The sequence below is a fragment of the Sus scrofa genome, chromosome 11 (assembly GCF_054392235.1).
Source record: "Sus scrofa isolate SSC_HxYL_T2T_F1_AM1 chromosome 11, Sscrofa_HxYL_maternal_Yorkshire_Landrace_v2.0, whole genome shotgun sequence".
NCBI classification, from domain to species: Eukaryota; Metazoa; Chordata; class Mammalia; order Artiodactyla; family Suidae; genus Sus; species Sus scrofa.
In genome coordinates, this window is record NC_139393.1 from 16279795 (window position 1) to 16293496 (window position 13702).

A 13702-nucleotide genomic window follows, 5' to 3' on the forward strand; every position below is an offset into this window, starting at 1 on the left:
AACTAAGAAACTAGTGTGTCATCTCTCTCTCCCTCTTCTTCTTCTCTCCCTCTCTCTCTCTCCCTCTCCCCCCCACCCCACACACATGAGTCAGGGACAAGTACACAGAAAAAAGTGTAGTGTTATTTCCTGTCATTTCTAGAAGACTACAAATTAAAAGATACAGAATAACTATTCATACAGCCGAAAAACAATCCCAGTTCTTACCAAACCCAAGGAACTGCAGTTGTTACCCTTGTGCTCTTGAATCCTGGAATGGAAGATGGGCCTTACTGCAGTTATTTAAATTATCATACATCTTCATGTATTTGGAATCGTTTTCTTTCTTTTTCTTTTTTTTCTTATTTTTTTTGTCTTTTTAGGGCCGCACCTGTGGCATATGGAGGCTCCCAGGCTAGGGGTTCCAATCGGAGCTGTAGTCGCCGGCCTACGCCAGAGCCACAGCAACGCAGGATCCGAGCCATGTCTGCGACCCATACCACAGCTCACGGCAACGCTGGACCCTTAACCCAGTGAGCAAGGCCAGGGCTCGAACCCACAACTTCGTGGTTCCTAGTTGGATTCGTTTCTTCTGCGCCATGATGGGAACTCCTGGAATCATTTTCTAAGTTGCTTTTTTGGAGTTCCGTTATCTTAAGCAAAGATTAGAAATCTAGAATTTTAAAGTTTCTGTTTCCAGTCTTCCTTTTAATTTCCACCGTGAACTTAGCTCTGTGTTCAGTTAACATCGCTATGTTTAACTTCATCCATCCCTGACACGGGGAGCACAACAATACACACTCAGCGAGCACGTGAGACTCAGCCAGAAGCCACTTTGCCGTGACCCCGTGGCTCAGCCCGCACAGCTGCTGGAGGCAACGTGAGAGAGAGAGAGAGAGAAGCCCAAGTCACAGAGAGCAGCTTCCCTACAGACAGAGTCAGTCAACTGCCAGAAAACTGTTAAAATGTTAAAATGTCCTTTTGAAAAGTTTGTATTTTTTTAAATTTGCATAATGGTGAAGCATATGAATTAAACTATTTTTTTGGGGGGGTCTGTGTTCCCAGGCCAGGGACTGAACCCATGCTGCAGCAGCAACCTGAGCCACAGCAGTGACAACACCAGATCCTCAATCCACTGAGCCACCAGATAACTACTAAAATTGCTAATTTTTTAAAAGCATGGGTCATATGTTGACTATAGCAGGTATTAGTTCTGTGACTTTTCTGGGCCTCATTTTTCTTACAAAACAGGAGGTTCGGATGGCTGATCCCTAAGTCCATTCTAGAGAAATATAGAATTGCTTTCTTTGACACAGGACCGGAGAATTGTTCCCAGCTTGTTAGGGGTCAGAAGCTGTTTTAAAAGAGATCATGCCAAGAGGAAACTTAATTGCTCAAAAGTATTGCTGAAGAAAGTTTTTGTCTAGAAGAAAACATAAAAATAGAACATTAGCTGTTGAAGAGAATTAAGAAGGCTCATTTTGTTTCAAAGTTTCCTTAATGTCACCATTGTCTTTTTAGAATTAAAAATAATCTGCCAAAAAATTTTTTTTTAAGTGTTTGTACTCGTAACGGATAAACCTATTGTTGAAACGCGCCACCTCTCTAATCCCGGCATCCAGGAAGAATGTCCCGGGAATGCTCTGGCAGTTAAAAAACAAATGAGCACAAATGAGCTTGGCAGGGTTCATTTCCCTTGAGAGCCTCCCACACACCACACATGCACTGCTCTTGTCCACTAGAACATTCCAAGTTCTCCCCTTCCAGCAGCACCACCTCCCTTTCTCCCTCCCCAGAGGGCCCTTCATCCCTGAGGATACACAGGATCTAATTCAAGCATGAATCTCAACTCAGGGATACAGCACCTCAAACCAGAGAAGGATCCCCCCACCTTTTTTTGCCTCTTTAGGGCATGTCAAGGTTCCCAGGCTAGGGGTTGAATCAAGCTGCAGCTGCCAGCTTATGCCACAGCCACATAGGATCCAAGCCAGATCTGCGACCTACACCACAGCTCACAGCATCACCAGATCCTTAACCCACTGAGCGAGGCCAGGGATCGAACCTGCATCCTCGTGGAAACCAGCTGGGTTTGTAAACCACTGAGCCACAACCGGAACTTCTGTGGATCCTTCTTTCAACACACTTTCCAAGTTCAGCAAGGTTTTCTTTAGTCGCTGACCATCAGAAATTTCCATCCTCTTTATGGACTTTTTGCTTTTGATATTTCCAAGTTCCCCTCCTCAAGGTTCTCCCTCAAAGGAGCAAAAACCAAGTGCTGTTGTTTTTTGGTTTTTGTTTTTGTTTTTTTTCAAATACTTTGCCCCACTTGATGCATTTTCTAAGTACTATAGGAAGTTGAATTTTGGTTTGTTTCACTTCACTGGAAATTTTTCTGCCCTCAAATTTCTGTAGAGGAGAAATTAGCCAGAAAACTCTCTAAGAACACTCTCAGGATTATTTCCTTTCAGAAAAGCTAGCAAGACCTTTTCATGGGTGGTACCCAAGGGAGTTATCACAACCATGTGGCCCACAGAAAGCACACGTTTGCATCGTTACTCAGCACCCTTACAGTGGGGAGGCAATTCCAGTCTCCCGGGATAGACCTCGATGGAAAAGAACACAAAAAAGAAGGTATAGCTGTGTATAACTGAGTCACTTTGCTGTGCAGCAGAAATTGGCATAACATTGTAAATCAACCCTACTCAATTAAAAAAAAATTTTTTTTAAGACATAGAGCAGGTCCATCCCCCCAGAAGTTCCTTTCTGCTCTTTCAAGCCAGTGCTCCTCCGCCCACCACCACACACACCCTCCAAGCACAATGGTTGCTCTGATTTCTGCTACCATAGACTTCTTCGCCTGCCCTTGAACTTTACATAAATGGAAGTACACCATACATACGCGTCCGTGTGTGGCTTCCTTTGTTTCATATGTTTTGGAAGTTCAAATTGTTGTATGTTTTAGTGGCTTATTCTTTTTATTGTTGAATGGTAGTCTGTTGAAAGACTACAGCATGATTAGTTTACCCATTCTTCTGCTGGCGGAATTCGGTTTGTTTCCAGCTTGATGCTCCTATGAATAGAGCCCTGTAAATATTTAAGCACTTATGTTTTTATTTCTCTTGGGTAAATACTTAGTGGAGTTTTTTTTAATAGGCCCAAACCCTATTACTTGTTTTTATAATAATACAGAATCATGTTTTAGATGTTATCAATTGGCTTTTAAATTTTAGAATTAATCTATAAGCAAATCAAGTGAAATGTAGCTATAGTTACAGGACAGAGAAAAGGATGGAGAGAAGAGCATGGTGGGTAAAAGGAACAGCACAAGCTAGGGCCCCAAGAAGGAAAACAGTTGGTTGTTTGAGGGTCTGAGTGAAAATCGTGTGGCTGGAGCATGATGTTTGAACAGAACAAAAGTGTGAGATGAAGCTGCTGAGCCTGGCGGCAGTCAGCTTATGCAGGCCTGAGTAGGCTGCTTTAAGCATGCTAGATTTTATCTGACGTGCATACCAACCCATGATTTTCAGAACATGAGTGATATTGTCCATTGTTTCAGCGGAGGAGATGGAAGGATAAAGGAAAACGCAGGCAAAGGTCCTGCAGCAAAGTTCTGGAGAGATGGGCATGGCCTTAGTTAGGTTAGAGATGGAGAAACATGGGCTTATTTGACATATATTTTGGAAGTAGAATTTGAGCTCATGGCATCTACAAAATGAATTTCTAGGTAAAAGACATAGAGCGAAATTTCCAGAAAATTTCCAAGCCCTATTTTTGAGATCTGAAATTTACCGTCTTTTTGGGGTGGGCTGATTTTTCTGTGAGTCATTAAAGATATTGCCAGGACAGCTAAAAGAAATGAGACTAAGAAGAAAAGGGTAAATAAAAAAGCAAAGAAATGAGGGGCTAGAAAAGAGATTCGTCATTTAATTTCAAGTTTTAAGAAGCCAGTCCTAAAATGGAGAAGTGGGGTGTTATGGAACAGTATCTCATTGCAGCCCCGTCTCATTAAGTTTCTAAGAGGACAAGCTCAGAGACTTATTTCTTCTCTTGCTTTCACACCTGCCTCTCTGATGGAATACGGAAACATTCAAGCCCTGTATTACACGATGGTGTAAAAATGAGGCTGTCCCCAAAATGTATTTTATAACATGAACATATGCATCTGAAGTCACTTTAAAACACAGCGAAAGAGGTCAGGCAAAGACAAATACTCTGTGATATCACATATGCAAGGAATCTAAAAAGCTGAACTCATAGAAATAGGCTACAATGGCGATTCCCAGGGCTAAAGCATGGGCAGGTCAAAGAGTCCAAACTACCAGTTACAGGATGCGTAAGTCCTGGGAATCTCACGTACAGCATGGCGATTGTAAATAGTACTGTGTCATATACTTGACAATTGCTAAGAAAGTAGACCTTAGGAGTTCCCTAGTGGCCTAGTGGTTAAGGATCTGGCATTGTCAACTGCTGTGGCTCAGGTCAAAAAAAAAAAAAAAAAGGAAAAAGGAAGTAGATCTTAAACGTTCTCACCGCAAAAGAGAAATGGCAATTATGTGGCATGGTGCAGGTGGTAGCTGATGCCCTAGTGGTAATCACTTTGTGGTGTTTCAAATCAACTCAACACTTGTACACCTTAAACTTACACAATGTTATACATCAATTGTATCTCAATAAAACTGGAAAAAATAATAAAACACATTCATTTCATTGTACTCATCCAATGTGGGATCTACCAGTGGCAGTGCCAAAGGATATTATAAAGAGACATTAGTCACTCCCATAAGTGCCTTCACCCCTCCCTTCAAAGTTCCTTCAAAATATACATCATAAAGAATGAGATACATGCTCTACAAATGAAGTCCCCAGGCCTATCTGCGAACCCCAGGGAGTAAGGCTTCTGGGGCTGCTGTAATAAGGTCCCACCAAATGGCTTAAAGCAATAGGAATTTGTTCTCTCACAGTTCTGGAGGCCAGAGGTCTGAGATCAAGGTGTTGGGATGATTGATTCCTTCTGGAGTCGCGGAGGGAGAATCTGGCCCACGAGTCTCTCCAGCCTCTGCCCTCATCGTCCCACAGCCTTCCCGTCTACGTCTCTGTGTGTCCTCTTCTGTCCTTAAAAAGACATTCATCATTGGATTTAGGGTGCCCCCTAAATCCAGGATGAGCCCATCTTGGGATCTTAATTTCATGACATCTGCAAAGACCCTACTTCAAATAAGGTCACGTTCACAGATCTGGGGTTGGGACTTGGGTTTGTCTTTTTGGAACTACAACTCAACCCACTGCATCCACCTTCTAATCTGACTGCTGCCTCTAAACTTCTCCTAAAGAAATTCCAGAGAGGTTTCTGAGTGTGTCCTCCTAATTCTCACCTACAGTTCACCACAAACAATAAAAGTACCGACTAACTACGAACCATTTACCAATGACAAGCACTGTATATCTAGATATGAAAATAGCATTTATATTTTTTATTGTCATGAAAGTCGTATTGGTACATAAATTTTAAAAAGCAAATTGTTGAAGACGCCTAATGAAGAACAGAAGTCCCCTGTCTCACTCTCCTCTGATGCTACCCTGTTCCCCAAAGAAAACTGCCTTCTGTTCACTTAACTTTCTTCTAATATTTACATCCCAGATTTTAAATTAAATCCTTATGCTACTATTTCTTGATTTTTCCATTACAGACAGCATTTACTGACTTCCTATTATGGACAATGAGAATTTAGTCTCACCTCCTTCATTTCTATCCCCCATTCTCCCAGTAGGTTCTATGACAATTTTGTTTACTACTGAGCCAGAGTCCTACGATCAGATATTTTTTCTTGTGCTAATTTTGTTTTTCCTGGAATTACTAATTGCCTTGTTTTAGTTTTCAATGTATTTACATTTGCCATTCCCAAACTCGCAAAGTCATTGTAAAATCTCTATTAGTACTATTTCTGTCATGGTCAAACGCATCAGATAATCTATCAAGTCTTGGGGGGTGGGGGTAGAGGTAGGGGGCTTTTCTCCAGAGTTGTCCATTGTCCTGCTCCAATCAGGCCTTGTGCACTGGGGATTCCTTTTGTTTCTCTTCTCTCCTCAATCCCTGTCCTTTGTGTGTTCTTTTATCCTGGTTTACTTGCCCATTTCATATAGCACATTATCCAGTAATTTCTTGAGAAGGAAGACATAGGAAGTAAAGCTTTTTAGATTTTCATGTCTGGAATTTTTTTTTTTTTTTTTGGTCTCTATTTAAGGCTGCACCTGTGGCATATGGAGGTTCCCAGCTTAGGGGTCAAATTAGAGCTGTAGTTTCTGGTCTACACCACAGCCACAGCAACACCAGATCTGAGCTGCCTCTGCAACCTACACCACAGCTCATGGCAATGCCGGATCCTTAACCCACTGAGCAAGGCTAGGGATCAAACCTGCATTCTTATGGATACTAGTCAGATTCCTTTCCACTGAGCCATGACGAGAACTCCAAAAATGTCTTGATAGTATAACTTGGTATCGAACTTTTCTTCCTTGAAAAATCTTTTCCCTTTGTTTTTGATGAGTTGTTTCATTGTTTTTGTTTTGTTTTGTTTTGTTTTTTTGTCCTTTTGTTGTTGTTGTTGCTATTTCTTGGGCCAACCCCGCGGCATATGGAGGTTCCCAGGCTAGGGGTCCAATCGGAGCTGTAGCCACCGGCCTACGCCAGAGCCACAGCAACGCGGGATCCAAGCCGCATCTACAACCTACACCACAGCTCACGGCAACGCTGGATCCTTAACCCACTGAGCAAGGGCAGGGACCGAACCCGCAACCTCATGGTTCCTAGTCGGATTCATTAACCACTGCGCCACGACGGGAACTCCCTCATTGTTTTATTAACTGTAGAGTTGCAGCTAAGAAGGCTGATTCTGAGTCTACATCCTCCTCAACACAGTTTTTTAGCCTCTCTCCCTGTTTTCCTCATTCCTCACCCATGGGGTTTGGGCTATCAAATCCTGAGCTTTCCCGTGTTCTCTGGAGCAAATTGGCTTCCTGATATTGACATCCCTTTCCATGGGCACTTAGGTTCAGCTTTCAGCTTACAGGTCAATTGCTATTCCTCCATCCAGGGACGATCATGAAAATACTTCACCACTGGGAGGGCATAAGCACTGAAAGGACAGTGCCTGTAAATAACCAAGGGCCCTAGCAGCATGCACTGGTGAGTACCAATTAAATATCTCCTCAGCCTCCGTCCAAATCATTTCTCCAATCTCTGGTAATTACTTCTGGTTTACTATGTCTCTTTCCCCTTCCTCTTGTCCATAGGAGTGTAGGCCCTTTTCTAGTCCTTTATTATCATTTTTGGTGGGATTTCAAGCATGAGGAGAAATGAATGCATGTGTTAAAAGCTACGTTTAGCCAGAAAATCTACAAGATGCTTTATTTCCATTATCACATTCAATCTTCACACCACCCTTTGGCGAAAGGTATTATTCGCTTCATCTAGCATAAGGAAACAAGGTACAAATATGTTTACAACTCCTTCACAAGGCTGTATTTAGCATGGAACTTCAAATTCATTGGGCCAGTTCCAAAGTCCCTGCGCATGCCTCTGCAAAAAACAAGGATCTCTCAAAGTCTGTGGATATAATTTCTGTAGCTCTCTCTCTAAATTAATGTGCTTTCCCCAAGCTTCTGCTAGTTTCATATTTTTCAAAGCAGATCACCTGTCCACTTGTATCAAAAGCATTTGGGGGGACTGTTTTAAATATGGATTCCTGGGTCCATCTTAGATCTACTGTATCTCAGTCTCAAGGAGGCTAGGGGTTGGGATTTGCATTTTAAGCTAGTTCCCTGGAAGAGTATAACTCCCAGAAGTTTTGAGAAGCATCGCCCCAGTTAACGTACGCCTCTGAAAAGCAGCAACAACCACCATTCCTTACTAGCCTGCTTTGCTAAGCCCGTATAACTTCTACCTACAGTCAACAAGCAGTTATTTTATAGTCTTGGCTCAAACTCTCGAAACAGTCAAATTCCCTGAAAGCAAATTACTTAAACATTGTTTTCAAGTGTGTGTGTGGGGTGGGGGGGAGCCTTCTCTTTCAATTAAATTGTGTCTTATGGGATGGGTCATAAAACTTAAACTAAATAAAAGAACTCTGGCTAGAACTTTTGGACAGCACCACAAAAATATCCTGGATTCTATTCACTTATTACTCAAGGATGTTATAGGCTGAAAAGGGACATTTAAAAATAAAAAGCATTTTTTCCCACTCTGAGGGAATGGGAATACACCAGCCAGAATGGCCATCATCCAAAAGTCTACAAACAATAAGTGCTGGAGAGGGTGTGGAGAAAAAGGAACACTAGTACACTGTTGGTGGGATTGTAAATTGGTGCAATCACTGTGGAAAGCAGTATGGAGATTCCTCAGAAAACTAAACATAGAACTACCATTTGATCCAGCAATCCCACTCCTGGGCATCTATCCAGAGAAAACCACGACTCGCAAAGACACATGTCCTCCAATGTTCATTGCAGCACTATTTACAATAGCCAAGACATGGAAACAACCTAAATGTCCATCAACAGAGGAGTGGATCCAGAAGATGTGGTACATATACACAATGGAATATTACTCAGCCATCAAAAAGAACGAAACACCAGCATTTTTTTGCAACATGGATGCACCTAGAAACTATCATGCTAAGTGAAGTCAGCCATACAATGAGACACCAACATCCAATGCTTTCACTGACATGTGGAATCTGAGAAAAAGACAGACGGAACTTCTTTGCAGAACAGATGCTGACTCACAGACATTGAAAAACCTATGGTCTCCGGAGGAGACAGTTTGGGGGGTGGGGGGATGTGCCTGGGCTGTGGGATGGAAATCCTGTGAAACTGGATTGTGATGATCATTATACAACTACAGATGTGATAAATTAATTTGAGTAATAAAAAAAGAAAAAAAAAACAAAAACAAAAAAAATAAAAAGCGGTTTTAGGGATCTGGAACATCTTTTTTTCTTTTCAAAAGCTTCCTTTAGTCTTAAACCAGATTTTAAATCTATGGAAATGAAGCTAAAATTACACATCAATGACTTTCATATATTATATATTTATATATACATATATGTTATATATTTATCTATATTATTTATCTATTTTACTATATTTATATATTTTATATATTAATATATTTTATATTAATGACTTTCACATATATTCTTTTGATTCCTATAACTTTCTAGCAGTCATTATTCATGAACATCATCTTATGAATCCTCAGAATCAATTGGTTTTTCAAGTTAAGCCAAGCACACATGCTTGTTATAACAATACTTTTTTCAACTGAACAAGGAACCCACGGTAAATTCTTGCCACATCTCTTATTTTAGAAGGAATTTTTCCTATAATATGTCAGACTTAAAAATCTAAGCTTTTTTTTTTTTTTTTTTTTTTTCTGTCATGCCAAAACCAAAGTTTAATGTCCTGAATGAGGGGTCCCATTTCTGATTGAGAACACAGCACAAAAGCCTCAGAAGAGTTATTTTTCAATAATATACGGCTCAAAACAGCCCAAGTCCAACCTCCATAAAATACTGCTCTGCCTTGATTTGCTTGAACAAAGAAGTTCCAACTGGAAAACATTCACGGCGGGGACTGTGCTTGGAGCTTAGGAACATCTGGACTCAGCAACGGTGGGACAGAAACAGATGGTGGCTTTACGGAGGAGCCGTAGCCTTTCCACTGCTCAGGGCTGTGCATCGCACATTCCCCACCCCCCTACTTTCCTAATAGCAAACAATTAGGAAAATGAGAAAAATGTTTAGCTGTATCCATCTAATTAGCTTCAAATGATATTTTATAGTTCTGGAACTCCCCAAAGAAACTGTATGATTGTATCACAGGATGCCATGGTAATAAAATGTTGGCTGTCAATCAAAATATCAATCAAGACCACACACACACACACACAAAACAACAACATGGGATTTGGCATTAGACAAGCCTAGGCTCAATATCTTTCTCTCACTTGCTAGCTGAGTGACCCTGATCAAATCACTTAAACTTTTTGAAACTCAATTTTGTTTTGCGTAGCATTTTCCTGACAGCGTTGTGGCAAGGAAGGCAGAAATAGAAATTTTAGTCATTGGATATGCCTTCCTGATCTTTGCCGTATCTGCACAAAATCCGAAATATAGATTGGGTGACATTTTTCTTTAACTCAACCTATGTTTTCACTAAATGTACCGTAAGAGGAAACAATAAATTGTTACCATAAGTAGAAAACCAGCATCACCACAAAGTGATGTTAACCTTAAGAGCAATGCCAATAAAAATCATACTGAAATTTTTTTCTCAGTAAACCACAATTAAACTTTTATTAACATCTACCTAAATATTATTTTCTGCTGCAGGCTCTAGGCCTGAGGCCGCCTTCCCTTTATAAAACGAAGATGAGCATGTAGGAGTTCCCGCTGTGGTGCCACAGGAGCAGGAGTGTCTCTGCAGCACCAGGATGTAGGTTCCATTCCCAGCTCAGCACCGAGGGTTAAAGGATCTGGTGTCACCATAGCTGCAGCATAGGTTGCAAGTGTGGCTCGGATCTGATTCCTGGCCTGAGAACTCCATATGCCACAGGGTGGCCAAAAATAAATAAATAAGTTAAATAAAATGAAGATGAGAATATATATGGATGGAGTTAAAAACACAGAAAATTCAAACTGAGACTTTCTCCTTAAGTAATCAGAAACCCGGGAAGAGAATTAAGAAGGAAACTCTCAGAGTTCCTGTCGTGGCGCGGCAGAGGCGAATCTGACTAGGAACCATGAGGTTTCGGGTTCGATCCCTGGCCTTGTTCAGTGAGTTAAGGATCTGGCGTTGCCATGAGCTGTGGTGTAGGTTGAAGACGACGCTCGGATCCTGCATTGCTGTGGCTCCGGCGTAGGCCGGTGGCAATAGCTTCGATTAGACCCCTGGCCTGGGAACCTCCATGTGCTGCAGGTGCGGCTCTGAAAAAGACAAAAAAAAAAAAAAAAAAAAAAAAAAAAAAAAAGGAAACTCTCAAAAAAGAAAAGATCACATTATTGTCTTTACAGCAGAAATATTTCATTGGATTTTGAATACAGACTAGCACCAGTTTGCTGTCTCCCACCATCCTCACAGACTGGCACCTAAGTTGCCATCTCCCAGCATCCTTACCCTGCCACTGGTGGCCTAGTGGCTAAGGATCTGGTGCTGTCGCTGCTGGGGCATAGGTTCAATCTTTGGCCGGGGAAACTTAGGCATGCCACAGGCACAGCTGAAACAGACAAACAAACAAATAAATAGATGAGAAATAGCTACAACGTAGTTTATCGTATATATGTACATATACGTTCATATATATACATATGAACTTTAGAGCTGGACTGCTGGCTTAGCAGTTCACTAACTGTACGCTTGGGCAAACAAGTTATTTACCTTCTTTGTACCTCACTTTCTTCATCTGTGAAATGAGAATAATACCTTATAGGGAGTTCCCGTTGTGGCCCAGTGGTCATGAACCCCACCAAGATCCATGAGGAGGCAGGTTCGGTCCCTGGCCCTGCTCTGTGGGTTAAGAATCCAGCATTGCCGTGAGCTGTGGTGTAGGTTGCAGATGTGGCTCAGATCTGGCGTTGCTGTGGCTGTGGTGTAGGCCGGCAGCTGCAGCTCCAATTCAACTCTTCACCTGGGAACTTCCAAATGTCTCGGGTGCAAACCTAAAAAAAAAAAAAAGAGAGAGAGAATAATACCTTATAGGGTTGATGTGACTATTAAATGAATTAACCAATATGTGTAAGCACTTACACCATTGCCAGCACAAAGTAGGCAGGTGAAACATGTTAGCTATTTTTATTTTACTCTAATCTCGCAGCAGATCTTCCTTCAGGCTGATCGTTTATAAATTATGAAATCACTGTTCTTCTTTTCAGTGCCCAAAATGACAGGAAAGCATGTGTTGCCTCAGGGACCTGTGGAAAGGCCTGGTATTGGGCTCAGGAGATCGTTGATGGCCTTGGTGGCTGTTGAGTAGCCTTGAGAAAGTCCTTACTCTCTGAGGCTCCCACAGCCACGCAAATGCAATGAGACATCACACGCCTATGCTCCTCGGCTACACACACAATAAGTGCTTCTTGATTATTGGAAAAAATGTGTATCTGTAAGATGCTCTGGGGAATTACTCACAACCAGCCCTTCTTGTTAAAGTGTTTCCACAAGTTGTAGCCGTCAACAAAGACACATTAAAGAAGCAAAGCCCCTAAGTTCTGAAAGCATGGTTAAACCAATTGTAAGGACTAATTTCTAATTTTAGGCCAGTTTGGCACCCAAAGGTCTCTCTCTCTGGTTGCTGCTTCTTGCAAGCCTGGGGTTTCTGCCTTCAGGAGTCTGAAGTATTGTGAAAAGGAGTGAAGCAAGAGATTAGCAAGTATTAGGAAATGTGGGAAACTGGATTGTATAGGCTTCATCAAAAAAAAAAAAAATTCTAACTAAAGCATTTGGTCCAAAACTCACGTGTAGGTTAAACCAAACCTTAGACAAGCAAATGTCAGCTTTCGCTTTTGCTTTTTTTAACTGGTATACCTACCAGAATGAAGTTCGCATTAACTGATATTTCATCTTATGTACAGTTTTATGTTCTCTGCTAATCTCCTCGTACAAATTCCTAGATGTTTACTCAGGATTGCCCTTTCTCCTCCTCCTTCATCTCGCAACGATGCTGACTCCACGCACAGCTTGCAGCTGTCAGCAGTCAGACACTCTTAAGGGAGGTGGCTAGCCGCTCCTGGGAGCTCATTAAAGCTGCATCCAGTGGAGTAACTGGAATCATCGAACAGGAATTTGTAGAGCGCGCCTACTCAGAGCAGAACCACACATCCCATAGGCATCCAGGCAGGTTTTCTCAGCCCTGATTTTGCGCAAAGGCTTGGGATTCTGCAAGTCATGTCGTCAGTTTCCTTTCTTATTCCTTTAAATAAACTAGCATCTTCCATTCATCAGGAGCAAAACTTGTTGTTGCTATTCCTAGGTAAAATCATAGCAAATCTGCTTCTAATCTGGCCATCTCTGAGCTTGCTCCAAAGTTGTTCTAAACTCCGCTCAAGTTGCCTCAGTCCGTATCTATGATGTACCAGATACTCTGCTCAGCTACACACTCAGGGTTATAAGGCTTCTGTCCTTGTGGAGTTTGTAATCTAAGACGACCCCCTGGGGTGCTGGTAGACATCAAATGGACAAACAGAACTGTAACTGTCCTCCAAAACCAGATGCAATACGGAGGTGATTTCAGAATGGTAAAGCTTAGAAATTGGTTGTCACAGCAGAGTTGTAGTAGCTAAGTGTTACTTCAGTTCCTCTTAACATTTTTTGTCTGTTCTCAGAACTCAGGTTACTCCTCTCCTCATTTTTATAGTTGAGGAAACTATAAGTGCCCTGCAAATCCACAAAGAAGCTGAGAGATGAAGCTCGGGCTCCTGACAGGCCACGCTGCAGTGCAAATGGAGGCTTCCACCTTTCTGCAAACACTTGCCCAATGCTGGGCCATCCAGAGAGTGTTCTAGAAACAAATTAAATAAGAATATCATGTTAAATGTGACATCATGGTAACAGTGAAAATGAGGAAGCACTGGATTTTTTGGCTGTTCAATTTAATAACTTGGTTGGGTGAAAACTCTGTAGCAGGCACTACCCAAGTGATAAAGGCGATTTTCTTTAGAAGACAAATACGTGA

General features: G+C 41.7%; 1 protein-coding gene across 4 annotated transcripts in view; it reads right to left on the reverse strand.

Moving 5' to 3' along the window:
* Window positions 1-13702, reverse strand: part of THSD1 (thrombospondin type 1 domain containing 1) — a 62492-nt gene that overhangs the window by 1984 nt on the left and 46806 nt on the right. Inside the window, exons 5-10 of one of the 4 annotated variants that reach the window (XR_014819340.1) lie at window positions 12560-13528; window positions 11458-11693; window positions 11152-11251; window positions 4939-5086; window positions 2042-3063; window positions 208-250 (exon numbers count right to left, since the gene is read on the reverse strand). The gene's annotated coding sequence lies outside the window, so the exon portion shown is untranslated. Of the gene's footprint in view, window positions 1-207; window positions 251-2041; window positions 3064-3151; window positions 5092-11151; window positions 11252-11457; window positions 11694-12559; window positions 13529-13702 lie in introns of those variants that run through there. The other 3 variants (XR_014819339.1, XR_014819342.1, XR_014819341.1) reach the window with 3 other exon arrangements.